Source organism: Gallus gallus, chromosome 3 (genome assembly GCF_016699485.2).
Source record: "Gallus gallus isolate bGalGal1 chromosome 3, bGalGal1.mat.broiler.GRCg7b, whole genome shotgun sequence".
Classification (NCBI taxonomy): domain Eukaryota; kingdom Metazoa; phylum Chordata; class Aves; order Galliformes; family Phasianidae; genus Gallus; species Gallus gallus.
In genome coordinates, this window is record NC_052534.1 from 4,987,853 (window position 1) to 5,013,127 (window position 25,275).

At 40.1% G+C, this 25,275-nt stretch overlaps 1 protein-coding gene and 1 long non-coding RNA gene across 10 annotated transcripts in view; one reads left to right on the forward strand and one right to left on the reverse strand.

The window, feature by feature from the left end:
* Nucleotides 1–25,275, forward strand: part of MACROD2 (MACRO domain containing 2) — an 838,556-nt gene that overhangs the window by 222,270 nt on the left and 591,011 nt on the right. The window lies entirely within an intron of this gene.
* LOC107052851 lies at nt 10,096–23,937 on the reverse strand. The gene is made up of 3 exons (XR_001465617.4): nt 23,829–23,937; nt 14,527–14,742; nt 10,096–10,180 (listed from the first exon to the last, which is right to left on the reverse strand). It is a non-coding gene; the product is annotated as an uncharacterized LOC107052851 (long non-coding RNA).

Consider the following 25,275-nt stretch of genomic DNA (forward strand, 5'->3'; position numbering starts at 1 on the left):
CAATATCCGAGGAATACAGAACACGTAGTGTCTCACTGTGCTGTTACTCATTTAATGTTTTTCTGCCTGCAGATTTTTTTTCCCCATTCTTAGGTTCTTCTCTGGCCTGCGGTCATATTTCCTGAGGTGTAAGCATGTACACTGAGCAGGTCAGCATTCAGGAGTGGCTTTCTCCACCTGAACCCTCTCTGTGCTTGTTTGGCCAGTGAGAATTTGTACTGATAGATTTGCTTTAACTGGATGTTCAGCTGATTGATTCTGTCATCGCCTGATAGTTTCTGGGAGACTTGGGGGATTTGGGCAGGCCAGCTGAAGCAAGGAATGGCCCATTAGTGAGCATAACCTTAGTTCTTCCTCCCTCTCTCCCTGACTGAAATTGGTTGTTTCCCAGGTGGTTGATAGAGTGTAAGGAGGTAAAAATCTTAATGAGACATTCGGTAGTTTCATTGGGAGGGCTCTTCAGCAAACAGATGGAGACCTAAGGAAGACCTAGATTCTTGGAAGAGACTCTTTTTATCTTTTTCCTGGATTTTCTGTATGTATGTACTCAAATATATATATTCTGTAACAGAAATGGTTAGGTAAATATATATACACATGTATACGCACACATACACACATATGTATATAAATATGATTTGCACTCTTGAAAGAAATGGAATGGAGTTTTCTTATTCCTGCTGTAATGGCGAAAGAGTTGGCCCATTTCCTTAGAAAACCCCTAGTTTTCTTTCTTTTCTTCTTGTTCCACTGAGAAGTGTTTTTTCTCCCCTAGCACACATTGCCAATTTGTAGAAAAGTAAGGGTGAGCCCAGTAAGCAGGAGATGCAGTTGTTTCTCTGGCAGGGAGGCTTCTCATCTGTTGCTTTGTTCTGTCAAGAGTACTTGTTTTGCTGGGAAGTTCTTGTATCCTGCTGCTTTGCTGCCTCTGATGTCTGATAAGGATTTAAAATGGTTCTTTTTTTATTGCTGTAGCTCCAGGTGGCTCTAATTAGTGACTATGGCACTACTGTTCTCTCTCAGTGCCAACATGGAACAATAAAAGACCATCCCTGCCCTGAAGAGCTCACTGTGTAAGTGGAGGACAAGAGACAACAAGCAGATGTAGAAAGCAGGCTTGGAAAGCCCAGCACAATGGATTATGAATTTGGGGATAGGCAGTAGTCAAGGCATAGCTAACTTGGAGAGCCAGACTGCTTGGTTTGTATTTGATCCTTACCAAGGGACAGGAGCCAGATTGAAGGCCTAATACCGGTATTACTAAGACCACATATATCTTGGATGTTCACGGTGTTCATTCAAGAAAGAAGGGAGGGTATTTCCTCTGGGTCTGCCAAATGCAACAGAGGGGCGAAGGGACTTGTGTGAGGAGTGCTGTGCTGTGTGCCGATAGCACGAATAATTAGGCAAGAATAATTGGTGCTGCAGACAGCAGAATGGGGCTGCCAGCCTCCATGCTTGCTGTCTGCGCGTTTTTTTGGTTCCTTCAGCTTGCCAAATGATGGAAATAAAAGCAAGCTTTTGTATCTCAAAATTTTCTTCTTTTTGTCTTCTGTGATAGTATAAGACTTACCTGCACCAGGGATTAGAAGAGGGAACTTTGCAGATGCAGACCTTTTTCTTTTTGAGTAATGGAAGACCGTGGGTAGCCAACAGCACTTCTTGTCTATGCACAGACCTCAGGCTTCCTCTGCAACTGAGTTATTTCTCTTACCAGTACCCTCACGTGATGCTATTGCTTGGACTCCAGACATGTTTGACCTTACTTTGTTTTCAGGATGTAGGATTTGAGGTCAACACATCTTTCTTTGGTCTCCTTTCCTGTGCTATGCTGATGCATCCAATCCTCTCATTTTCACACAACAGGAAAGGAGCACCATGCCTGCTTCTCACTGCCTTGCAATTCAATTTGTCCTTGTTTCTGGTGTGAGAAAGGGTTTATGTCAACAGCAGAGAGGGAAGCTTTTCATCAGAGCACCAGTAAAGGCAGTGTGAAACTTATCTGTACTTAACATGGTATTCAGTTAAATGTTGAACAGGCATCATATCCACTCTTTTTAAGCTAATTGCAGGAATTGTACCAAGTCTTTTTGTATGAGTAAATACAAGCATTGGACTGTAAGCAGATATTGGAAGTACGATGAAATATGGTTGTCTAATAAAACATTTGATGACTTTAATTTATTCTGTTTAAATACAGTCCATAATTGTTTAAGGACCAAAAATGAATTGAATAATGTTAGCCTGCATACGAGCACTATTTTAAAACATTCAATTTACTCTGTAATCTATAACCCTTTTTACAGTGTCTCCTGTGATTATGCGGTGAACTCAATTTTCAGATATAGATTTTCAGGATATTAGTCTGGACTATCAGCTTTTCTTATTCTTGCTGTCCAAAAGCTTTGGAGTTGGAAAGCGTTGTTGATTTAGGATGCTTGAAGATGTTCTTTCCTGATCTCCAGCATTCATGAGTGTTAACATCGTGCTTTTGTAATAAGTATCTAAGTTAAAGTATCATAACATGATGAAGTAGGTAACGGTGGTTCAAGCTGCCTTGATTTCTTTTTGTAAAAACACACAAATTGGCAAAATAGAGAAACATAATTGATTACTGACTGAAAAAATAGGAAGGAAGAGATAAACTACATTAAAAAAAAAAATTAAGTGCTGCCTTCAGAGAATAATATCTATCTACACATAAAGAGTAGTGACCTGCGTATCTCATACAGAAAAGGAGATTGCAATTCAGGTTTTATTACAGAGCTTTAGTTCTGAAAGATTTTCTGCTGAATTACGAAAAAGGTGTAAGTGAAATATTGCAGAACACAAAAACAAAGGGGAGTATTAATAAATAGTCATGATCAATTGCTGCTTCCTATCGAGATAAAAATCTACTGTAATAAGTGAAGAGTTTCTAGACTATTTCCCTTCTCGCCCTCTGTTCTAGAAGAAATTAAGTAACTTTGACAATTGAGACATTTAGCAGAAAAAAAACAACCCAGGTGATTAATCCGTTCAGTCCTCTGACTGACATTTACACAGCTAATTGTGTAGTGATGCTGCTGCTTTAATAGACCTGAATATTAATGGAAGATTTGGTTAAGGTTGAAAGTTGTTTGTTTAGAAATATCATTGGAGAAATAAGAATGCTTCATCAACTTCAGATTTTCATCGCACGTTTTATGACACATCATGGAACTTAAGTGCTTTTATGACTTGTAAAAATTGCTTCAATATTTGACATTCTGTGCTTCAAGGAATCCTGATTGGCAGTTGATTAGCCTTTTGCTCAAGTCATTATCTTCTTTAGTGAAATTAGTTGGCTAGAAAATTGCATTGTAATTCATCAAGGGAAAAGCAACATTTCGAAAGCTCTTGAGAGGATGGTCCTTTTTATTTAGTATACAATGTAAATTATTTCCCTAGCATGATCATCTAAAACATACCATTCATTATGGTATAGCAGTATGTATTAAATTACTGTTTGTTTGCTTTTCAGTCCTTCAGTGAAAGTAGGTGATACCTGCCTTTAAATTGGCTCCTGGCTGATACAGGATGTGTATACAAGAAGGAGTTTGGCCTTGAATCAGAAAAGCACTGAAGTATGCATTTAAAAACTAACCCCAATGTGTGGAAAATTGCTCTCGTTATGTTTAATAAAAAGCTGGTATTCAGATCTTTTTAATTTGAAAGGAAAACTTTTTTGCAAAAATTACGTTAATGAATAACGTGTAAATGTTCAGAGTAAGGTGAAGAAAATATATTTGCAGGAAGAGTGTCACATAGGTGAAGCCAACAGTGTACTGTTAAAGGAGAAAAAGAGCAATAATTTTGAACAACGTTCCTCTTTACCTAAATGGAAAATATGGTACCTGAAACACATCTTTTATTGAGTGTATATGTGAGGAGCTTGGGGTGTCATCTGCTCCAAGCAGTGCCTCTTTGTACACCCAACGCCTTCATGGAGCCAACCTGTCTCCTCCTGCTTCCAGAGCCTCTTTGTTTGTTTCCTTTCTGGGGCTGTGGGATTAGAGCAGGTTGCTGGGGTGCTGGGATAGGCAGTGGAGGTCACTCTCTTTTCCTTTTTTCTGTCTGTCCTTCACACTCCAGCTATGGTCTAAGTTCGCGTTTGGTGAGAGGAGACGCTTTGTTGACACAACAACTTAATTAACTTGAGATTCTGGTGTAATTAATGACCTGTGGGTTTTTTTGTGTCTTTCCCACTTTCATAGCATGCATATTATTAGGTGTTTTAAAGCAGCACCTTGATATTAGAGTTTCTAGGTGAATTGAATATATATGTAATGGAATACAACCACACGGGTACTATATAATGTTAGCTGTTGTGCAGTTATTATCCAGCAGAACTTAATTCCCAGCTTGTTAGTAACATGTTCCTACACAGAAAGGCAAAAACCATTTTATCGCTGTGCTTAGTGTTCCTCCTGTAAGATGAATGTCTGGAAGAAAACACACACGTCAGATGAAATGAGAACATTTTTTGTACGTGATTTAATACCATCTAACTCACTGGGCATCCCCTAAGAACTTAATTAAGGTGATGTTTTTGCATGTAGCTTTGTTCCAGTATTGACAGACATGTCTGCCCAAGATCATCTTATGATTCATCTCACCATTGTAGAACACTGCAGTCTCTCATAACTGCAGTGTCCTGTAACTTCACTTCTGTGTTGGAACAGGCACATTCTTGCTTAAAAGTTTTCCATCTTACTTCACTGCACCACTATCATCGCTGCTGTATGCGACTGTTGTACTGTCTGATAGATGAACAGCAAGGATCATTTGGCAGAAACAGCTCAAATCAAATCTTCTTTACTGGAAGTGGTCTGAAAGACTTTCACAAAGTTGCCTCCACTGATGAAAATCCATCGTTTTATGCATTTTCTGTTGTAATGTAAAATAAGGAACTTGGATTCCTCACTTGGTAATGGAACATACCTATGACATGCGCTGTACAAAATATGTCTGCCGAAGTAATTAAAATTAATTAATGCTTCTGGTAAAGGCCTAATTGTCCCCTTAAGGTATAGAGCACTGGACTGGAAGATGTTTTTTAAGACACTTCAACAGAGTAAACAAAACAAATTTCTTGAAAAGAAAGACTGCTTTGAAATTGGATCTGTATGATTGCAGCTTACCTCTCAAGCTCACCGGCCACTCACTGTCCCAGCAAGAGAAGTCGTGGCCCATTCAGGAGCACTGCCAGTGCCCTGCACCGGCACACAGCTGTCCCTTGGAGGTCATGCCCTGACCGCAGCATGAGGGATCCCTCTTCATGCATAAAACATAGGATGGAGGAACTGGTCGTGTCTGTTCCTCCCACCCGAAGATGTTATGTTGTGATATGCTTACTGGGAATAATGTCAGAACCTTTAATTATTTACAAAAGTCATAGTGGCAACCGGTGTAATGAAGATGATAGCCTGCGTATCTGTACTTCTTCTATCTGAGGAATGTAAAGTACTTTACAAACATTAGTCAAGCAAGTAATATCTTTCCATCACTGCTAGTAAGTGGTCCTACCAGAATAAAAAGGTTGCTATTATCTGAAGATTCTCTCCTCTCTGTTCATATTTAACATGCTGAAATAGTTGCCATATGTACTTTGTGCTCTTATTTCCCCTGTTCCTTTTACTTTAATCCTACAGGAGAAAGGCAGAGGTTCTGGAGGAAAGAACTTAATTTTTAAAGGGCGTTTATTCTCTAAATGCAAAAAGAAAACAAGTAAGTTGCTAGGTGGAAGAGGTTTTTTAATCAATCGTTGGAGAGTTTATAAGAATTTGGTTTCCAGAGTCAGGCTCTCCAAGGCAGTGTCTCAATGTGTGTTGCAGAGTAGCTGGAGAACACGACGCTGCCTTGGATGTTTGTAGAATTGCCAGAACGCCTTTTAGACAGAGGGGGAAATGTAATTCTAAAAAGTGTTTGGCAGTAGTGATAGGCTAACGTGTATAGTTCTAAAGCTTCTTGGCAATGTTGTGCAACTCTTCTGTCTAGGAAAAATATAAAAGTTGCAGACAGCTTTTATCTAACCTGACAGGGTGCAGTAAAATACGGCGCTTGCAGCTCAAGAGGTGCTATCTTTCCAAATGCTGCCAACATGTATTGATGTTCCACAATACAGTGCTGCTTTATTAAACTCTAAACGAGAAAGAACGATGGGATTTACACGTTTCCTGTCTCATTATCCAGAAATACCCCTATTCTTCTTTTAGGAGAAACCATATTCCTATTCTTTTGTAGAATATTCACTTCAGGCTGTGAAACTTTGTCTCGTTTACTTGCATTGAAGATCCCATACAGCAAACCCAACAGGAGTGTTTTTTCTTTGCTGATTTCCATTGATGGGCATTTTGTCTGCTTTGGTGCTGATAGGTCAGGAAGTCACCTGAAGGGCAGGGGATGTCTTCTTGGGCTGAGAAGACCTGCTTTCCTCCAAACAGAGAAGTAATACTCATTCTCCCACAGTGTATTTCCATTCTCTTTCCCTGACAGAGATGAGAGTAACATCATAACGCCAAGTTTGCATAAGCAGAAGGATGTGGCACATCTTCTAGTTTATAACTTCAGTTATTTTCCATCATTCTCTTTCCTAGAGGGATTTTCAAAATCTTTCCCTAAATTTTCTGTAGCTCTCCAATCGTCTGAGTTGAATTAAGGGTGTTTGGTAATTTTCTGTTCAGTTCCCATTCTTTAATGGGGTCTTTGTGCTTGATGAAAGATACTAATGCATTGTGTAGCAAAGAATTTGTACAAGGGTAAGTTTATACATAAAATTTGTAGTACTTCAGCTTGTTCAAATCAACTATAAGCAAAGCAATCTCTGAGACATCAGGAAAAGAAATCAAATTTCTTGTTTTCTAATCTTACACGCTTTAAATTACTTTTACAATGAGTTTTAAGCCGTGCTGTGTTAGGTCAGCTATGTTTCTTGGAAATCTGTGCATGCCCCTGATTGTAATAACATCTACACATCTTCTGGGTTCCTTTTTTTTCTTTTTTTTTCTTTCCCCTTTTTGTAGCTTTCTTCTTCAGCATTACAAAAGTATTAAACCTATGCTCTTGGGAACTGTTAATTATTTTGATTCGCTGAAGCACTCTTTGTATGAACAGATAGCCTTTATCACGTCCTTATTAACTATCACTTTATTTTCTAATGTTGAATAATTGAAAGTAAGAGAGAGAAAACACATCTATTTAACGGTGCAGTTTGATTGTTTGTATTCTTAGTCAGGAGGCTATATGTATGGGAGAGACATTGGCAGCAGAGGTATTTAGGAACTGTTTGTTTTTAGAAAAGGGATACATTTGACAAAAGCTGAAGTGGTGTTTTCCTGTACCTGTGCCAAGGAGAAGGAGGATGTGCTGCAGTTAACTTGATGCTTCTGTGTGTTGACCCATGCATTTGAGTATTCAGGAGGGACTGCCTGCAAAATCCTCATTTTCAAACACATCTTTCACATAGTACATTACAGAGGGTGAATGTGGTTATGTGGTATTGCATCCGATTTTAGGACTTTTCTTTTTTACTTTGTAAAGCTGTTGCTGCTTCACTTTGGAGCAGATTTTGTTGTGATGTGTAGTGAAGCGGTATCCAGCCTGGTGTAACTAAATGGAGCGCAAGAATTGGGGAAACAGTAAGTACAACAATCACACCTACCATAGCAGAAATGGGAGCCGAGCCATGAGTACCTAATTGACTGTAGTGATGACTGTCCACGCAGGCATTATTTTCGAGTGCGTTTTAGTGATGCTTCAATTCTAACTCTTTTTCTCATAAAGCTCAAGATCAGAATCACAGAACGTCTTGGTTTGGAAGGGACCTCAAGGATCATGAATCTCCAACCCCCTTGCCACAGGCAGGGCCACCAACCTCCACATTTAGTACTAGACCAGGCTGCCCAGGGCCCCATCCATCCTTCTCTTGAACACCTCCACCGATGGGACATCCACAACCTCTCTGGGTAATATGTTTGCAAAGTGCCATAAAGGAATATGCTAGACTGATTGCAGCACGGCTGGTTTTCTTCTGGCTCGAGGAGCCTTGCATATTGCAAGAAGTGGCTCCCCTTCCTGTCTGCTGCATCATGGGGAACGTTTATTTTGTCTTTGAAAAGAAGTTAGGAATGTACTGATGGCAATAAGCACAGTGACACTTCCTGCTGGGGTCTCCTGGCTCACCCCAATATTTATACCCTGAGCAAAGCAAAGATATGAATCTCTGCTTCCTTTCACTTACTTGCACCTGTTTCACTTTTTTATAATATAATTTTAATGTTACTTTCATATCAGGTTAAGTTTAAGCATATCATGAGGCCAGTAAGGAGAAATATGTTTTTAAAGGAAGGGATAGGCTGTTTTGGAGCTGTTCTGCAGTGATTTCTTAATTTGTCAGAAGATTCTGCGGGTTGCTGTGGTCAAGGAGAAGCCTTACAGATTGATGCAGCCAGAAAGGCCAACTGTATCTTGGTCTGCATCAAAAGAGAGGTGGCAGCAGGGTGAAGGCGGTGACTGTCCCCCTCTACTCTGTCCTTGTGAGGCCCCACCTGCAGTACTGCATCCAGGCCTGGGCCCACAGCACAAGAAGGGTGCAGAGCTGTTGGAGCGGGTGCAGAGGAGGGCACAAAGATGCTCAGAAGGCTGCAGCACATCTCCTGTGAAGAAAGGCTGAATGAAGGTGGGCTTGTTCAGCCTGGAGAAGGGAGGGTTTTGGGGAGACCTTGTTGCATTCTTCCAGCTCTTAAAAGAAGCTTGTAATCAGGAAGGGAACCAACTTTTTACGTGGCTAGATAGTGATAGGACAAGAAGGAATGTTTTAAACTAAAAAGGGAGATTGAGAATGGGTGTCAGGAGGAAATTCTTTCAGTGATGCACTGGCACTGCTGCCCAGAGAAACTGTGGATATCCCATCTCTGGAGGTGTTCCAGGCCAGATTGGATTGGGCCCTGGGCAGCCCTATCCAGTGGGTGGCAACCCAGTCCATGGCAGGGGATTGGAACTGGATAATGCTGTAGGCCTCTTCCAACACAAGGTGTTCTTTGATTTTATGATTACTGGTAGTGAAGCAGGCTGGTTGGCCTCTTGGATCAAAAGACCAGTTATGGTGCAAAGAAGGTGCCACATTTCAGACTAAATATGTTATAGAGTTACCAAAGAACACTAGCTTTTTTAGGAGAAATGCTGCTTAAATGTGGCCCCATGTTTGCAGAGAAGTTTACCTCTCGATTTCTGGGAATTAAAACTTAATTAGGCCAGGTTTCGCTGATAACTCTGAATAATTACGTTCTCCTCTAAAACCCATAGGTTTATGAATAATAGAAGGGAAGGATTGAACATGGCTATCTGAACTGCCTTTCTTTTCATTTTTTATTCTGTGCTTTCCTGGGGTAGCTATTTGAAGTATAAAGAGGATGTCATTAGTTTCATAATGATCAACTCTGTAGCGTCTAAACAAACTGCAAATGCTGTCTCATGGAGCTATTTTGTTGCTTTCAAGCTTGCAACGCTAACTCATTTCCAATTTGATAGTGGATCTGCTGAACACAGGGAAAAAAAGACTGAATGACTTCTCAGTCAATAGTCAACCAATAAATGCACTGGGTGGAAGTTCAAACCCTGATGATCACTGAGTCATCTTGTCAATCACATCCATGATCTGTGCTGTATTTCATAAATGTTGTGACCACAGGTACATATGCGTCACTTACTCATTCACAGATGGGCAGATTGTTAAAGTGAATCCTGGGCTCCTTGAAGCCAAAGACAGTTTTGTCAGGGATTTCTTGTCAAACTGGAAAGGAAATGCATGATATTATCCATTTGCTTATTGCTTCTGCCCCGTTCTGTATGATCAGGCTGCATATTTTGAAACACTCGTGTTCTGGTTTCCTTGTGCTGCCAGCTTGCTGTCTGTTTCCTACTGTTAATTAATTCTCGACGTGTTATTTGATCCACTGGTTATTTGCAGATGTGTTTGACAGAGGGTAGCAGATTTCAAAACAAGTGGGTCTTTCTGCACATTTCTGAAAATTGATGTCCAGAGAGAACGTCATGCATGTCTTCAGGTAGGGAAATTCGTGGAGGTTCAGCCATTATAAATTTTGTTGGCATCAAATGCCTGGCTAGTATTTCAGATTGACTGTAGTGCTTTGACTCTTACCTGGACAGCAACAACAACAAAAAAAGAACAAGCTGAGGGCATGGAGGAACTGAGTTTAGAGTATGAGTAGGGGAGACAAGATTGGTGAGGGTTTCTGGAGATGAGAGGGTCTGGAAAGTATTGAAAATGCCACACATTGCCCTACCCTCAGTTTCCCATCTCTGTTTCCTCATTTGATATTGGTCTCCTTTGCAAAGTGCATAAAATCCTCTAATAAAAAAGCTGTGCGGAGCCTTGAGGAGTTGTTTTGATGTTATGAAAGCTCTTGCATTCAAATTATGTCTGGTCTGTAAAACATTGCTCAATGAGATTTCTATTCAAAACAAGTATTCTTGTAATATCTGTATCTGTGCTGACATGCACATAAGACATTAATGGAGAAAGAAGATTATATTGGTATTTGACAGACACAATTTTCTATTAATTTTAAGCAAAAAAATCAAATAGGCACTGTATTTCATTGGAGCCATGGAGCCTCTCAGAAGGTTGTGAGAGTCTGTCTCACCCTTTTGCTTCAGTCAGGCCAGCAAGAAATGACGTCCCACTGGATCTTATACAGCAATATGTTTTAAAATGGTTTTATTGGGTTGTTTATATGAATACTTTCATTGGGCAAATAGATTTGTTCAGGCAAAACAATACTTAAACTCTGGTATTGTGTGCCACTGTTAACTAATTGAAATCATATTGTGCAATAGGTCAACAGATCAAGAAGTTTGCCTTCTAATTAAAAGAGGTAGTTAGAAAAAAACTTTTCTGCTTGAAAAGGAAGTGCAGAATTAAGAAAAATAAAAGGAAAAAGAATCCAAGTCCTGCTACTCTGTTGAAATCTGTGTTAAGAGTCAGCCTTTTTAATTGTATTTTTTTTTAATCATTCTATGTTACATATTGAGAGATTTGAGGCTTTAAATTACCCTTCATTAAGAACATTTGCATTCATCCCTCTCCCTACAGTGCCCGCCCATATTATGCATACTTCGTTGTGCAGATAACAGCTAATAGTCTGGCCTCCACAACGGAGGTCTGACTGAAGCATTTAGATCTGCTCTATATTTGTTGTCAGGTTAAACCTTTCATCCTGCTTAGCATTTAAGCTACACCTATTTTTTGTGGTTCTTGCTATCACCACAAATAGGTGCCTGGCCAGGCTGAATAGTATCATCTTGGGACTGTTTTCATGTGAGCCTTTTGTGCCAATTATTGTTTAGCTGTAATTCTTCCACCTTAAGAACTGAAAAACATTTATTTTCAATAACATGTAGGTGTTGGGTGTTGTTTCACCCTGGAGCATAAACATAATTAGCCAAAAACAACGATAAAAAGATTTTAGATGGCAGAATAGTTTCTCAACTTTTTCTATAGATTTTCTTCACTTCAAAAGGCAGATCTATTCCATCCACACTTGTATTTAATAAAGGACTGACTATGGCTGACCTCCAGAGTCCCATCCAGCCAAAGTTATTCTCCTATTCTGCGCAAGAATACATATTGAAAATAAAATACATGAGTACTGTTAATAAATCTAAAATGTCTCCTTTCTGATGCAAACGACACCATCTTTCCATAGGACTGTGATGAGCTTGTCTTTGCAGTCTGATTTAGGAAATACTGGAACACACAAAACACTTGTGCTGTAGGATTATAAATTAGCTGTAGTTCTTCTGGAGACTCTTGCAAAGTGTTTCACCAGTACAGTCATGTATTTTGCTGATTCAGTTAGATCAGAGGTGTGCATATTTCACAAGTACTTAGCATATAACGTTTTATGTCTGATATTGTAAAGGGAGAGGAGAGTACTTTGCTCAGCTGCCTTCCCATCAAAAGTAACTATGGCGTGAAATCATGTGTGTAAGTCATCTCGATGCTCTGGAAAAGCTTCTCCATCATTCCCCCAGTCTCGTTGCTTCCAGACACTGCATCCTTAACATCACTGCCAGCAGAACGTATTAGTCATTCTAAGACAAGGCTTGTTTATGCTTGTACCCTAGGGTGACTGTTGAATGTTTTTGTTCTGCCATTGCTCAGTTGTTTGTTAGTGCCTGTTTACAACTAAGACCTTAAGGGATGAATATCCTATCATGCTGACTTCTGTGTGTGGCTGGGGCAGTGTTTGGGTTTGCTGTGAGTTGTTACTCGAATCTTCTGAACTTAGATTCATACAGTTTGACCTCAGTAATGAAATGATTACCCTCTCATAAAGCAGAAATTTGCTTTATTGAAGTATGAGAGTTGAGGCTTTATTTGCAAGTACTCAGGCACTGCTAAAAATCCAGAAAAAATCAAATATTTATTCTGGAATTGTTTTTTTTTTTAATAGGAATTTTCCAAGTAAAAATGTTTGAAGGGTGCATTTACTATGGTGTTTCAGCTGGAGCCTACAGTATGCTTTTGAAGGAAGTCCCGACTGCCTTCGGTGCTGTTATTCAGCATCGCCAGGTATCTTGGTGCACATGGGCTAGGTTTTGTTTGGGTCAAAGTAGGCTGGAAGCTATGACCCTAATGCATTCAGCTGGAAAGCTAGTGTTCAGCCCATGGGTCAGACTAGAACTAGCCCCACCAAAGGAAGCCGCCACCACACCCTCTCAAAATAACACAAAAACCTCACCACCACCAATACACACCATGATATGTGCGTAGTGTTTACACTGTAGGTTCTCAGCATCAGTTGTTTTACTCTACAGATGTGTTCTTATGGGTCCTCTGCTAATGAAGATGTAACCTAAGTGCTAAGATTTGATTGAAAAAATACATGGGGCTTAATATACCCTTTGCATGGGTGGCAGTTGGCAATGTCTCTCCAAGCTTCCTTGCTGAATTCACCTTGGTTTCTTCTCACAATCCCATCTATGACTTCCTATTTGCAGGTTTGCCTTTCAATAATAGGCAAGTGTGTAAGCACAGCTATTGTTAAAAGTAGACTTTCTGACCATGGGTGGAACAATACTGAAGTTGAAATTTATTTTGCATTTGTCATGAACTGTTCAGAATTATTATTATTTTTTAATATAGAGAGGTCCTGTATCTAAATTATGTTCTCTGTAGGGTCTATCATTGATACAGTCTTGTGAGCTTTGATATTTACAGCCAGCATTGTATGCATTCTCAACTCTATTCTTTGGCCGGTTAGAATGATCATTTGTTTCAAAAGGTATCAAGCTGTATTTTAGACACAAACCACATATAGCTCAGAAAATGAGTAATTTTAATGAGTTGCTTTAAATTTGACATAACTCAGAAACAAATTAACTTTTTGCTGTTTGGTTTCTCTGCGAACTTTGTAAACTTGGACTTTCTGTATTTTCTGTGAAACGCTAGAAATACACTTCTTTTCCAGCCTTCAATGAAAGGTGGAAAGAAAAATGTGGATACTCAAGTATAATATGGCATCATAGGATTTATATTGCTCATTCTTTCTACTTAGGATCAAATGTATTTTTGTCGAAAGCACATTTCTATATTGTACGTGCGCGCACTTGGCTATGTCTGCTGCAGCTTTAATGGGCTAACGTTGAGTTGCTTTTTCCTTTTTAAGGCTGTCTTCCAGTGCTCTTGTATTGTTTTGCTAGTTCTGCTCAAACCATGGAGAACTTGAGATACTGTTGCTCAGAATTACCTCTTAAAAATTCTGTTAACGCATCGCACATCCGTGGAACATTGCTATGGGATTGATGCTGTTTACTCTTTAATTACTGTAAACTGCAGCTCACAGTGCTGGCACTGGGGCTTGTTTGTTACATGTGATGATCACTTTATAAATGTCAATAAAATCAAGACAAAAACCTCTAGTACAACTGGAAGTAACAACTCAGTATTTTCCTCATTAGCTTTGGCAGCAAAGTAGTCTTCCAAGGCAGTACGCAATAAAGCACCAGCCAACTGAGTCCCACACTGTGGCTATAATTACATATTTTTCCTTGCTAATCAGTAGCATATTTCTGTGTACACTATTATACTTTAATGGTTCTGTTGCAACACCAATTTCACTACAGTGTTCTCTTGAAGAAAATGGCACGTAATGATTTTGTATTTACTACAAGAAGATATTAAACTAAATAATACATAATGATGCTGCACGGATTAACCAGCTCTTTAGTTCTTTAGTTCCTTATCTCTCTTTTAATAGTGTTTTAGGACAAACACAAAGTTCTTTGGAAGGGAATTACCAGAATTACCGAACTGGTAAATATAGCCATCTGAGTGGGATGTCTTGTTTCTTACTCAAAAACTATTAGATGGTAATTTTAAGCTGTGCTTAGTACTTTAATTTCTCTCCCCACAACTCGCGGAACATAAGGAGGGCTGCAGCCAGCTCAGATAAGTAATAAATTCATTAATTACAGGCTTACCTTTCTTGTAGGTTAAAAAAGCTGTGTGGGACTTGATTAAACTGCGTGTTGGGGTATGGCCCCGTGGAGGGCAGGATGGCGAACTGCACATAGAGGTTCGCTGTGCAACTTCTGGATTTGGAGTCTTCGATTAACTCGAAAGGTCACTTGCTATTATTAGGCTTTGTGTCCTTCTCCCTTTTTCTTCTTAAATTGTTTTTGTTCAAAGTGATAGCACTGCAAAAAAAAAGAAAAAAAAAAAAAGAAACCCAGCAAGTACAGTGGGCAGTGTGGGAGGCATTTCTTTATCCAGCACTTCCCATTATCTTGTTGCTGCTTCTGACCTTAGATATATTATTAAAAAAAAAAAAAGGTATTATTCCTTTTGTTTTTAACTGTGCCCGTGCAGTCACTGAAATTCCACATCATTATGAATGTATTTGTAGATTCTGGCTCAGTACAGTGCTTTTCCATCCACCTTGGAAACAACTTGACTGTCAGAGTCAAAGGAATGGGGGCTTAACCCCTTTGCTCTCTACACCATTAATTATGTGTGAAAGTTCTACCGATGCCTCTAACGTTTTTGTTATAGATCTGTCAGATTCTGCAATGAAATCTGGCACATAAATTACAGTAAATAGTTTTTCTTCTATATTTTGTTGCATGAGCCTATGTCAGGATATGGCATTGTTTTTACAGGGGAAATTGTACTTAAACTGTGTGACACTTCCTGCCTGTCGCTGGAAAATATTTGATAATTCAATGTTTCTGAATTCTAATTGTGTGTCCTGGATCTTCCAAGTTACCCTTTGGCAGGCATTTGTTGTAGACGTGTTACACATATGATTTTCCATCGCTTCTTAACAAAAGAGTGAAATATTTGAGACTTTTCAGTCCTACTTGTAATGCTTGTGTTAAAACACTGGCTGTGAGAACCTTTTTCATACCTCATTTTCCAGTTAATCTAGTGTTTACCTTTTCCTTCCGTTGTATGTATTCCATTTGAATACATTGTAATGCGTTCAATTGGATTTACCTATTGCTAGGCAATTTATGTATAATTAATACTGTTAATTAATCTAGCTTCAAACAGCACTTTAAATTGAGAGGATTCCGTGATTGCGGACTGAGAAGCACCTCAACCAGTGGTTCATGATAAAAGTAAATTAGCACAAGTGAAAACCGTCCAGGAAATAAGAAAACCAGCTACTGCTCAGTAAATAATTCATAGTATTCCTATAGCTTGTCAAGCCTTACTGCAAGCAAGAGGATATTTCTTTGTTGCTACTTAGTCCTGCTCCTTTACACACCGGAACAGGTTGCCCAAGGAGGCTGTGGATGCCCCATCCCTGCAGGCATTCAAGGCCAGGCTGGATGTGGCTCTGGGCAGCCTGGGCTGGTGGTTGGCGACCCTGCACATAGCAGAGGGGTTGAAACTCGATGAGCATTGTGGTCCTTTTCAACCCAGGCCATTCTATGATTTATCTGCTCCAGCTGCTGCCCTAAATCTGGGTTCTTAGGAACCCTGTGTTTTGTGTTGTTTGTATGTTATGGTGGCTAGCTTTCAAGCCAACTCCTTTACTTCAAAATATACACCTGTGTATCTATATCTAAAAATAAAAGCAAAAATCTAGTCTAAAAAGACTTAATAATCCATGCAACAGAAGCATCTTAAGTTTGCTGTTAATATTATGTTCTTCTTTAGTGGAAAACTATCTGTGCTTTAAAAAACCTTAAGTTGGTAATGTGGCTGTCAGTGTTTGTCACTATTAACGCTGTTTCAGTCCTTGCTCTGTACGTCTATTTTTTTTTCTCTGAATTCAGTCTACCTCAAGGCCTTTGTCCATTTGGAAAGATCTGTGTGAAGGCTGTGTAACCTGTGCAAAAACGGCTACCTGCCGAGACAACAAAATGCCTCACCGATGAAGGGATGTCTGTGAAGCTAGAAGATTTTACTAAAGAACCACTGCCTTCTGTGACTTAACTTTTCCTATAGCAGCTTCTTTTTCTTCTCTCTTGTGGCCTGTGCATTGCCTAAACCTGCCTGGAGATTTGCCGTGATGCTAAATAGTTGAGCTGAACCTCTATGGGTTAGAGGGGAAGGGAAAAGACAACTGTTGAAAAGTTCATTAAAAAGTGTTTAAAGCATAATATTTGAATTTCTGAGTCATAAAAGCTTTTCCTCTGCAGACCTGCCCATCCTTTTCTTGCAGTTTTCTAAGGGACGTGTTGCTGTTCACCCTGCATCATGTATTGCTTTGGTCCCCTCAGGTTCAGTGTCTTCTCCCAGCAGTGTTGCACTCTTTGCACACCCCTATAGCTAAAGAGAAATCCCCACGACAGTGTCTGGTTTAATTACATTTAGTTAGAAGCTGTAATTTAATACAGAAGCTTTCAGGCTTTCACAATAAAAAAGGAGTATGTGATAATGCCTTTGCTTCTATGTTCTGTGTGTATAGAAGGTTTTGGATCTCATCCCCTAGCTTTCAGTGGGAAGAAAGTGGTTATGCTGAGGTATTGTATTTACAGTGTACCTGTACAACTCTTAGGATAGACATGCCAGGAGCCTGCTGGACTGTGAGAATGCACCACAGTTAGAAAGGCTCCCTTTGACGCAGTCATTGTACACTTATTACACGGTTGCCTGTTCTCTCTAAATCCTTGACCCATGCCTGACAACTGTTAGCTGATCACAGTGAATAAATTTGTATAATCACTGTGTGATTACTGCCTAATAACTGTACTCTGAGTATGCAAATGCCTACTGCAGTTTAGTGTAAGTCATCTGCCATGAGTGGCCCATGCACTTAGTATTTTTGAAACATCTGCAAGTAATGGAGTGCACCACTGCAGCCTCCTTGTCTATGGGCATTATCAGTGGGCAAAAAAGCAAGCAGAAAACTTCTTCAGATACTTCAGTGTTGTTTTTTTCTGCTTTCATTCTTTTCTTCTAGGTTAGCTGCATGCTTGCATGTAGAACAACCAGTATCGTTTATTTCTTTGCTATTGATTCTGTCCTCATTATACAGAGAACTGCATAAAGGTGGGACATTCAAATCCATGTATGAGTCCGAGATGCTCACAAAATGCTCACTGAAGAAGCCATAAAGGAAAGCGTATCAGGGGTGTGTAGAAAAGACATCCGGCTAAATTTGCAAGCTGCCAGTACAGTAGGGTTTGAAGAATGTTTTGTGGAAGCACTGGTAGCTGCTTTTTCTGCTTTTAATCTCTGTTTTTTAAGCATTTGCCTTTGGCCATCATGTGCGATAGGGTGCTGAGATGGGGACGCAGTGTCTCACCAGTACATCTTTTTCTACACAGCTTATTTCGTTTACATGCAGCATCGTAACACCAGTAAACCACTTTTTTCTTTTCTTTCTAACAGGAGTTTCATTGTCCTTCCAGGAGCGTTTTTTATCTTTTTATCTCCTTGTTTCTTTAGTGCTCCTCAGAGTTTAGCTTAATGTTTCAGAACAGTACAGGAGGAAAAATAGACTGCTCAGTTCTATGCACTAGACAGAGACTGATATCCCAACAGCAGTGTAGTGTCATCAGTAGCTTAATGGCATCGTGACAAGAGAGAGCTGCAGTGAGATTTTAAAAACAACAGTGTGGTTATTTGCTGTGAGTTTCATCTGTGCTTGAAAGAAGAAAGCACAGAGGTGTCTATTGAGGCAGGACAGTACGGAGGGGCTGAAGGAGGCTGTCAGCTTCGTTGCAGGTGGGCATCGACTTCATGTGTGACATTAGAAATAAGTGTTAAGCGAAGCCTAATTTGCAAGGGGCTGTGATAGAAAAAAAGAAAAGGAGTTCTGGTGTTATCTCCCCAACAATTTACATAATTTAATTTCAAGGTAGTGCTGAATCCTGGATGTTAGAATTATAAAATCACAGAATGGCTTGGGTTGGAAGGGACCTTGAAGATCATCTAGTTCCAGCCCCCCTGCTGTGTGCAGGGTTGCCAGCTGCTAGATCAAGTACTAGATCAGGTTGCCCCATCCAACCTGGCCTTGAACACCTCCAGGGATGGGGCATTCCACAGCTTCTCTGGGCAGACTGTGCCCTCCCAGTGAAAAGCGTCCCCTTGACATCCAATCCAAGTCCCCCTTCTTTTACTTTAAAGCTGTCCTTCCTTGACCTATCTATCCATGTAAAAAGTCTCCCCCCTCCTCCTTTATAAGCTTCGCTCAAGTCCTGGAAGGTTGCAGTGAGTTCTCCCCAGATCCTTTTCCAGGCTGAACCAGCCCACCTCCCTCAGCCTTTCTTCATAGGAGAGGTGCTTCAGCCCTCTGAGCATCTTCATGGCCCTCCTCTGGACCCGTTACAACAGCTCTGCATCCTTCTTGTGCTGGGGGCCCAGGCCTGGATGCAGTACTGCAGATGGGGATGCAAGAGAACAGAGCAGGGAGGAACATCTCCTTCCTCTCCCTGTTGCCACCCCTCTGTTGATGCAGCCCAGGATACTGTTGGCTGTCTGAGCTGAAGGTGAATGTTTAGCTAACAGAAGTGTGTATATCTCCAGAATAGACAGGGTAAAACCAAACTCACGTACTCAGTTTCCTGTCTCTTTGGGGGGTACACAGCCTCTCTCTCTTTCCTTGTCGCACTTCTTTTTCTCTACACAGTCCTATTCTTAAGCAATTCCATGTTTTTAATAATGAGTGTCTGTAATAATTGCGCGCTAGCATGAGTGGAATTGCAGGAGGAAATAAGTAGGGATGCTAAGCAGTGAGGGTAGTTAGGGCTTTGTGTCCAAGTGGAAGTAAAGTACTGGCACCGCCCTGTAGGCTGAGGAAAGGATCTTGGAGTCTCCAGCCCCATTTCTTCAGGATGATGCCACAATAAAAAAAAATCCTGCAGCTTATAATGGTAAGAGATGTCAATTCCAGAAGTTGGGATCAAGTGCAGATGAACACAAACTGAACTTAGTTTAATAGCATAGAATAACCTGAAATTTCACCAGACTTTATCTTCTCACTTCACTTATGAATAAACAATAATATACAATCTTTCTGCTTGCTGCAAGGAGGTTTTTCAGGCTTAGCTGTCTCAGTTCCATTTGTAGAAGACTGTGGTGTGTCAGGTGTCTCAACACTACCACAATTAAAAGGAAGTGAGTGGTTCTTTCACACATGCCTTAATGTCAGGATTTTGGACTAGGAAAAATTGGAAAATCACTATTGGAGGCTTTCCTAGTTCTTTTTTTTTTTACTGCCAAAAGTGTGACATTCAGACAGGTTTCTCAGACCCATGTTTCTCAGAGCCCTTATGCTGCTTGAGTGGGCTGACAGAAGTGTGAATCCTATTGACATTATAACTCTGCAAAATCGAAGTGGAGCTCTCAGAGACCAAGAAAGATGATGTCCTAGGTATGAGATGAAATGAGAGCAATATTTACTGCTTAGTTGTTCTTGGGAGGAATCTAGCAATCGTTACTTCTAGTGTGATAGAACAACTTTTACTTGGCTTTTTGCGTACTTTTGATTTGAGTTTCTGATATCCCAAGCTTTTTGGCTAACCCAAAGAAGCAAAGATTTGTCAGAAAATGCAAGTTTACTATTGTTTCTTGTTTTTCAAAATAAGAATGGTTGGTCTATTGCAATGGTATGCAATAACTACAACACGTGCTTAACATTTAACAGACCCCTGGGTAAGTGAGTTTTGTTTTGAATCATTGATTTCCTTATTTCCACATGTCTTGTCATTCTCTAGCAAGGACTTTGTGTAGGACCTTGCAGCTGCTTTTGTTATCTTTCGGTGTGAACTGCATCCAAACTAAGGACCGCATTCTCATAAAGCATTGAGTTGTGTTTAAAATATAATTTCTGGCCCTCTTCACTAGAACAGGCAAAAACTGTCAGTTTTTAGTGGTAAATTTGAAGTATTCCGTCTAAACCATATTCTAAAATGTAAGGTTCCCAGGGATGATAATGCAGTAATGCTTACAGATGCCATTGTTTCAAGTAGGCTTGTTGCTTGCTGTTGGTACTGCAGTAAGGGTTCTAATACTCATGATTATTATTATGTTCAACTCAACTCCCTCTGTGGCATGATTTAGTGATTGGCACTGAGTGCACCTGGAGCTTTAATTCTGGCTGTGTTATGGCCCTTCATGCAATCTCAAATGTTGATTCTAAAGTGAAGACAGACACCCAACGAGTAGCTTAAGCTTTGGGATTTTAAGCTCTCAGTTGTGTCTTGGTTTAACTCAGAAGTGGGCACTAAGAATGTCTGGAAACAAAAGTATTTCAGAAACTACACAGTCAGAATTGCTGCGGTGAGACAGGAACTTAATTCAGTGGAACAGCCATCTCAAAATAGCCATCTCAAAATACGAAGCTCATCTGTGGTTTCTGTGTTTCAAACGGAGAATTTTAAGGCAGGGTCAGATCGTGCTTTTAAACTCTTTTGGATCCTGGCTAGAAAGTACTGTCTAAATGCTAAGTATTTAAAATTAATTATGTTGGAGGCCTATAAACCAGCTCATTGATTAAAAATCTTCAGTTCATTAAACTTCCCAATGGCAGAGGCCATCTCTGTAATACAAACTGCCACTTCTAGCGGCGGCGGCGGCCGACTGGCATCTGTGTTGTAATCTCGGTAAGATCCCCACCTTTGTTCATTAGACCAGCAGCTGCTGTGTCTCGCTGGGAGGATTTGTTTCCCCCTCACAGCAGTCAGCGAGGTGCAGTTGTGCCTTTCCCAGAACTTGATTCCAACGAACTTTCTGGAGGCACTTCAGCGCTTCTGCAGGGTTGGTGTTGTTTCCATGTGCATTCTTGCAATGAGCGGTTTCTGAAAGGTCCACAAATAGTTGGGGCACGTATAGCAGAGGCATGCTGCAGGCAGGGCACACCGGGTGCTTCTTGTCTGTATTCCCTAGCAATGCATCTGCTAAAATGATATGTTTCTGTTTTGTTTTGTTTTTCTTTTTCACTCCTGGCGTCTGCCATGTGCAAGAATGGTAAGGCGTCATTGATAAATCAGACACTTGATAAATAAGTACATGTCCTGAATTTCCTGGTGGAAAACCAGAAATAAAGGTCTCGAAGAGATTCCTGAGAACAGGAATTGCTATGAAAAAAGAGCATATAGTTTCTCGAAATGTAAGCCTGCATATGTTGTTTACACCATAGCTTCAATTTATCCAGACTCAGATGCAAGGTCACAAAAGAAGTTAGGGCTTATTATTACCAGGGGAATTCTGTATTATTTTGCTGTGGTGTTTGATTACCTTACCCTATTTTATTACCATCTGCACCGCAAGATTGGTTTTGCTGAGGTCTTTTTTTTTCAGGCAGCATCCCACGATACCCTTAATTCTCTGTTTCCTTTGCTTTTGCTTCATTTGCAATTTTAAGAGATTTTCTATGAGAAATAGATTTATTCTACATTGTACATCAGTAAATTAGCAACTTTTTACTATGTAACTTTAACCCTTTAATTCTGGAGAACAAATACACTTGCTTTACAAGAAATTAAATAAGAAAAATCATAACCTTTTAACATCTTTCAGTGGTGTAGAAAGACGTCAAAGATTTTTAGGAGCTCACTGGTTTTATAGTGTGGTCATTTTGCTGGGGAGTTTTGTGTTGAGACTTGATTATTTCCATGTATTTTAAGCGGTTATTTTGAGGTGACTTCTTTGTGCATCCAATGCCATTGATTGCAGCAGCTTTGGAAGGAGTTTTTCTTCATTAAGGGCTCCTGCGGAATTGTTGGGAGAACAAAGTGCTGTCCCCAGTGGCTCCTAAAACTTACGGATGCGTGCAATGTGATTGCTAATACTATTTTTAATGAAAAAAGTTGGAATAGTACTTGTAATAGCTTTATGCAAGCATGAACTGCTTGAAGTATAGAGTTAAATACCAAGCTCCTTGAGCTGTTCTCCATCCCTCAAAATGTCATTCCTGTAAGTGTGTCAAGATAAGGAAAAAACCCCTTCCATGTGCTTTTCCAGCCAAGGCAGGGTGAAACTGTGCTCTCAGTTCTTGCTAGGACTTAAAAATACCAAAGGTTTGGCATGCAGGCCAGAGGTGGGGTTGCTTGTCGGTTAGAACTGATAGTTTTGTTTGTGGGGTTTTCCCACACCTTTCCTGTAGTTGTGAAATGAAAGCTCACTTGTGAATATAAATGACCCAGCATATCTGTATGATTTCCATACACCTGGACAGGAATGCAAGCTGTAGAAAATAGGCAAACCGAACAGCGTTAGCTTCTGGGTTAAAGGACGTTTCTCTTTGGTTGTAGAAAATGGTGGCAATGCATAATTTCTTATCTCTGTCACAAGATGCAAGTCAGATTTGAGCATAAGTGCAGTGCTTGGGTTTTTATAGCTAGTTATGCATAGTAATTCCAGGAAAGGAACAGTGGGTTGTGGTTTAATGGTTCCCAAATCTGTTTTGAAAAACGCAGAGGAGCACATATACATCAAACTGATGATACAGATGAAGTATTCGAAACCAATATATCAAGGGTTGTTCGCTTTCTCACAAAAGTAATTGGGCAGCATGCCACCATTATCATGTAAATCTCTTCCTCCTTACTACACAATAATGTTATATCTTCGGCCATCGTTTTCCCCCTCTTGAGATTGTTTCCATTATCTGCGATTTCCGTAAAGTTATCCTGTTAACAATGCTTAGCTTCCCTGTATGCTTACATTGCTAGTCAGCTCACACTTCCAGCAAACAAAGTATTTCACGTGACTGTTTTGTGCCTTCCCACTGTGTCTTTTTGAATTAATACAGCTAAGGCATGTTTTAGCACAGACTGAAACATCACATTTAGATTTGCTCATCTACTCTATCTTTGCCAATTTTTTTTTTCTTTACGTTATGCAGAGTGCTCAGACTTGGCAAGGTGTTTCACTGCTTGGGTTGTTGCTAGAAGAATTATCAAAGTTGTGTTACATGTTGGATATATTATTGGACATACAGAATGTTTCTAGCGTGATTTATTGAGTTCTCATCGTATTATATGGAACATGCATATGTAGATCGGAGGTCATCTCTGCTCAAGTATTTAATAAGTCATGATAGAAGAAACAGGTTATTTAGACAATGGCAATTGTACCTATATAGTTTTTTAAGAAATCATTCTTCTGTGTAGTCACTGAAGTATATCAAATGCTAATGTCTGAGTTTCCATCTATGCCTGTCCAGAGTATTCAATCATTTTCTGTTAAGCCATTTTTATGAGAGAAGCATGAACTTCTACTTGTTTGTTTTTGGCAGATGTCTTCCATTTTCCTTGTCATATGTCAAAATTGGCTATGATAGAATTGATTTGCCTCAGTTAAGAATTCAATTTTTTTCAATTACCTTTTCATCCTGCTGGAGGCTGCTTCAATCAGAAAGGCTGAGTGTGGAGCTGTGGAGAGCCAAGCAGTGATGGGCCATCTGTACCTCAGCTGTGTGTGCACTGAGAGCCTGCTTCTTCCGTCCTGAATTGTTTATAGATGGGGAGCTGGGGTTGCCTGTCTGTTGGCCATCAATCTGGCACGTGGTTTATTAACCTACTGGGTTGCTAATGTACTGTGGGTTTAGAAGAGGTAACGCCATGCTTCTGCTTCTCCACGGGAGGCAGTGACTCCTTTCTGCAGGTTCTGTTGCTTGTCTGAGCTGGACCTGGTTTAAACTGAATGTGCTTTGGGGTAAAAGAAGTTGGTTTATCTAGATGATCTGGTTGAGAGTGTGTCTGAACAAGTAACTGTATAGACACAGGTCAGGGGAGGGTGCCCAGCAGCTCAGGACAAGAAAGAGCTCAGGGTTGGAAATGCTCAATCAACTGCTGAGGACTGTGGACTGTGTGGACTTGAGTTTTTGTCCAGTGCTCCTGAGGTGAAAGACTTCTTCCTCCACTGAGGACTGAGCGCTAAGTGCAGTGCTAAGCGTCAGTGCTGTTCTTATGTTAATGTCTCAGGAAATATTAATGTTGGTAAGGATTGTGGTGGCACTGCTTATAAAAATAGACTTGAGGTTTCAACGCATTCTGGTTTACTTATCCTGTTTGGTTTGGAAAAGCATTTCCTAATTAAGCTAAAATAATTAAATACGATGTTGTGAGCACGGGAGAGATTTCCAGCATTCTTTTTTTTCCCCGGAGGTTACAAAATATAATTCTTGCATTAGCATCTTATAGTCTGTTGAGCTGAGCTTCTGGGTACATGAAGAAGCAAAATTCAGCTGAGGTAGAATAATAAGACTTGGCATTGTGGCTTAGGTGGCATGGATGAGGGAGCTCCTGAAGTTCCCTGCAGCCTGGCTGGCAGTGAGCGGTCAGATGGCCAAGCCTTGTGCCGTACTGCCGATCTTTCTGTGCCACCATGTGGAATGGTACACAGGCAGTTCTGTGAGTGTATGTGAGTTTCTTGAAATCCCATCTAAACTTGGCTTTTCAGACCCCTTTTTGCTTTAATTGCTTCAAAAGTGCTGTTGGGAATTGGTGTAGCTTCGAACAGGTTAAAAATGAAATAAAATATTGAACAGCAAAAAACAGAATCTTTCTTGTATAAACAAGAATGTATTTAGCCTTTATTCTTCAGCTTTTTAATTTTTCTGAATTGAACTGTAATTTATACGATGGTTATTTCTTGTAGTGGGACTTCGTGGTTGCTGCTGACTTAGGGCCTTCATGTAGTTACCGTGTCGGTGCACACAGCATTGCCTTTTTTTGTTTGTTTCCTTTTTCTTTAACTTTTCTTCCATAATTACAGTAAATGATTTCTTTGATTGCATGTTGAGTGGGCAGAAATGCTGTGCCAGCAGC